Source organism: Fukomys damarensis, unplaced genomic scaffold (assembly GCF_012274545.1).
Source record: "Fukomys damarensis isolate Sample0158 unplaced genomic scaffold, DMR_v1.0_HiC HiC_scaffold_12, whole genome shotgun sequence".
Classification (NCBI taxonomy): domain Eukaryota; kingdom Metazoa; phylum Chordata; class Mammalia; order Rodentia; family Bathyergidae; genus Fukomys; species Fukomys damarensis.
In genome coordinates this window covers 9727196-9731812 of record NW_022900924.1, presented here as the reverse complement: position 1 = coordinate 9731812, position 4617 = coordinate 9727196, and positions in this window count along the sequence as shown.

The window sequence follows — 4617 nt, the reverse complement described above, 5'->3', positions numbered from 1 at the left end:
CGCAGACCTCTAGGTGTGCGACAGGAGGGGATCTTTCTCAGGGGCAAAGGTGCTCTCCCGTCTTCTGGCCTAATTAGGGACCTGGGGTATGCAGTTCAGCGATAGAGCACCGGCCTAGCACCCTGGGGCCCTGGGTTAGAGCCCCAGCACGCAGCACTCAGCTCCGCCCAGCCGCCGAGCTCTGTAAAGGCCCTTGCACCTCTCCATCCCCTTACACTCGAAGCCAAGTGCTGAACTTAGTACCCACATTGTTTTTCCTCCGGTGATGTCTGCCTAGGACACCCTTCCCACCCCCCTTCCAACCCCAACTTTTTCTCAGCACATTCTTATTTACTTGTGTGTGTGTCTGTTTGGGAGACTTAGACGGCATCTCCTGTTAGGCACCTCCTAAGCTTTCCCTCAGGGCCCCTTCCAAGTCCCTACCAAAATCCCGTGTTCTATCTGTATACCCTGTACCTCCTCCCTCGATCATGACAATATTAACAGGTTTTTTGTTGGTTGGTTGGTTGGTCTTAAATTTAGATCCTGGGGACTTAATGGGCGGGGGGGCTTTGCACTGAGCAACATTCCCAGTCCATTTTCTGTTTTGTTTTGTTTTTGTGACAGGGTCTCACTGTATAGCTCAGGCTGGCCGTGAACTCACTGTGTAGCCCAGGCTGGCCTCTAACTCACAGCGATCCTCCTGCCTCAGCCTCTTGAGTGCTGGGATTACAGGCGTGCATCACCACACATCTTGGAGGCAAGGTCTTGTCAACTCACTAAATTGTCCAGGCTAGGATTGAATTTGCAATTCTCCTGCCTCATCCACCCAAAGTACGGGGATTACAGGCATGCAGCACCAAGACCGGCTTCGTTTTCCTTTCTGAGATAGGGCCTCCCCACATTGCCCAGGCTGGTCTCTAACTTAGGGACTCAGGCATTCCTCTTGCCTTAGCTTCCCAGAAGGCTGGGACTACAGGAGTGTGTCACACACTTGGCTCAAACAGTCAACAAATAACCAAGTGCTCATTTTGTTCTGGGCAGTGTTCTAAGGTCACTCACAAAAGCAGCCTCCCAGAGTGGTTAAATGTGCAAGCTTTGCTGCCAGACTTCTGGATTTGAATCCTGGCTCTGTCATTTAAAGGGTGAAGCTCAGGCAAATAATCTCTGTGTGCCTCGTTCATCTCATCTGTAATATGGGTACAAGAACAGCACCTGCCCCCCAGTTACGTGGCCATGACTAAATGAATACAAGTGCAAAGCCCATTATGTAGTGAGTGCTTAATAAATATTAGCTAATACTGCTTGTTCCAAGTCCTCCTAATGAACTCCTTTCCTAGCTGAGGCTTTCAGAGGCGACTTGACTTCCCCAGGATTATATACCTAAACTGCAGACCCGGGACTTGAATTTGGTGCCCAGGCCCATGCTGTCCTGACCCCGAGCAGAGCACATCTTGCTGGTTATGGTAGCCTGTTTACTTGTCAGTTTCTGCCTCTAGACTGTGAGTTCCACAAGGGCCACTGAGGTGTCCCCAGAGCAAGGACACATTTCAGACCCTACATGAATGAATCAAAGATCCTGAGCAGCTCGTTCAGGTTACAGAGAGGATGGAGACTGTGGTACCAGCACTCTGGTTTTCCCTTGAAAGATGCCGCTCCTAAGACTGGGCTCTTGGCCGACAGATACCCAGTGGTCCAGGATTCAAGGTGCCGAGCAGGCCGGATGCCCCAGATAAGTTCTCCCTTCAGCAAGCCCCGTCCTTGGCCAGGCAGCCATACCCCAACTCCTGCCTCCACCGTCAGCAGCTGCCCCTGCTGCCTCCGTTTCAAGGAACTGGGGCATAAGAGAGCTTTAGTGGCCTCAGCATGAGCGGAGACATCACCAGCTGCCAGAGAGAATGACGTCAAATACAGGCCTGGCTGGCAACGGCCTCCAGGAGGCTCGAGCACAGAGAGGCTGGGTCCCCAGGCAGGGGGCATCACAGGGAGAAGGGGCTCTTGGGGAGCCCCCACCTAAGCACCCCGAGGGCACGTTTGATGGCTCTGTCCATTCTCAAAGATGACCGCATTTCTGCTTTCCAGACCTGCTGAAGCCAGAAATGTTTAAATTATTTTATTTTTAATTAACTTGTATGAATTATACGTTTGAATAAGGTTCTGAGTGATATTTCTGCAGGAGCATACAGCATACACTGGTCAAACCCAACCTCCCTTCCTCCTCAGCACACACCTTTCCCAACCGCTGTTTATTGAGACAAGGTCCCCCCCCCACACACACAGGGTCTCACTGTGTAGTCCAGGCTGGCCTTGAACTCCTGGCAGTCCTCCTGCCTCAGCCTTGGGAATGCTGACACTACTGGTATGTGCCACCATCCCCAGCTCTCGTAATCACGATTCTGCATTCAGGTCTCAAAGCCAGAAATGGGACAGTTGTTGTTTTTCTTGCTAATCTTTCTTTAGAGCATGGGATCAGCACAAGCTTAACAGAAGAACCGCCTGGAGTTAGTTCCATTCTTCCTAAGTAAGTGATGGCAAACCTTTCAGAGCTTTTGATGATGCAAACAACCCACAGTGACACATGGTGCCGTAGGTTCGCCGCCACTCTCCTAAATCAAACGTTGTATGGCTTTGAGGCCCAAACTGTCTGTGTCCTGCACTTACCTAAGGCTGTTCGACCTTGGACTACTTCCAGCTCTTCTCAGAATCTCAGAGTCTCGGTTTCATCATCTGGAAAAAAAAATGGGGAGGCTGAGCATGGTGGTGCACGCCTGTAATCCCAACACTCAGGAGGCTGAGGCAGGAGGATCTCTGTGAGTTCGAGGCCAGACTGAGCTACGTAGTGAGTTCAGAGCCGGCCTGAACTACAAAGTGAGACCCTGTCTCAAAAAAAAAGGGGGGATGGCGGGAAGAACAGTTATCTACCTCGTGGGATCTTGGTTGGCATTAATCCATACTCATACTCAGCCAGTGCCTATCATGTGCCAGGCACTAAGATCACCCACGAACAAAACCAAGTTCCTGCCCCCATGGTGTGTGGTGGGGGAAGGCAGACAGTAATCCATAAATATTTAATACAGCAGACAGTAGAGAGTGTGAGGAAGATGGATGAGGCACTGTATGGCAGATAGTGTCAGGGTGGGTAGGGAAGACCTCTCCAATAAGATGACTTTCAAGCAGAGATCTCAGTGTAATAAGGGTGCTATGTGTGGGACTACCTGGGGGAAACTCTTCTGGGCAGAGAAATGAGCATGTGCAAAAGTCCTGAGGCAAGAGCAGGCTTGTGTGTGTACGGAAAGGCAAAGGGGCCAGACTAGCTGGGGAGAAGTAGGCAGCAGAGGCTGTCACGCAGGAAGGGGTGGTGTGAGAGAGGAAACTGGACACAGGTTAGGTAGAGCCTGGCTGTCCACTCTGGTTTGCTCTGAGTGAGTTGCAGTGCACTGCAGGATTATGAGCAGAAGTGGGCAGTGATCTGATGTAAAGGACCCTTCTGACTGCCATGCAGGGTAGGGAGGCTGGACAGCGGAGGGAGCAGTTGCTCGGCTGTTGCAGTTGTGCACGTGTGCCATGAGAACCTTTTCACTAACCTGGTAGCAGTAGGTGGTAAGAAGTGGTCAGATTCTGGATATAGCTAAAGGAAGGACTGACAGCATTTGTCTGTGGGCTGGATATGAAGTATGCGGGGGGCTTAGGACCCCAGAATGTTTCACTTCTAGACTTTTTTCTACCCCCTGGCACCAGGAATTGAACTCAGGACTTTGTGCTTGCCAGGCAGGTGTGGTGTCACTGAGCTACATCCCTGGCCAGGACTCCAAAATGTTTGACCTGTGGAAAAGAGTGGTCATGTCCTGCATTTGGGGAATTTTATTTAAAGTGGTTAGCATAGATTTGGGCACAAAATAAGTGCTCAATAAATATCACATCTAAAAAAAAAGCAGTCTTACCATATAGCCCAGGCTGGCCTCAAACTCAGGATCCTCCTGCCTCAGCCTTCCCAGTACTGGGTCTACCACTCACACCCAGCCCCATAATTTTTTAAAATATTTGTTCCAGCCACTTAATTTTTGTATTGATGGTTTTTATTTCGTTTTATTTTTGGTACTGGGGATCGAACTTGCGTCCTTGTGCTTGGGAGGCAGGCAGCTGAACCACTGAGCTAAATCCCCAGCTATTTTTGGGTCTTTCTAAATTCAGTCATCTAAAGCTTTGCAAATGCTGAGGGTACCTGGCAATAACACAGTGGCTACCATGCCCAACTATATACTGTGAGTCAAGCGCACATGGTGGGCAGAATCTTTTTAGAAAATTATTATTATTCATTTTTTGGCAGAATCTTGATTTAAGGCCACTCTGCAGGATGTAGAGAAGCCCTACGAGAAAATGAACATTTGTTAATTCTTAACATATTCGAGGCATTAGATATTTTTTATTTAATCTTGTCTCTACTAGAGAGTGGAGAGGGAAAAGAAAGAGAGGAGGCAGGGAGGGAAGAAGGGAGGACAGAGAAAGAGAAGAGAGCCAGCTCCTGTGAACTGCTGCACACACCTGGCACACAGTAGGCACTTTAATTTTTATTCAACAATTCTTCTTCTTTGGTTTTTTTTTTTTTTTTTTTTTTTTTTTTTTTTTTTTTTTTTTTTT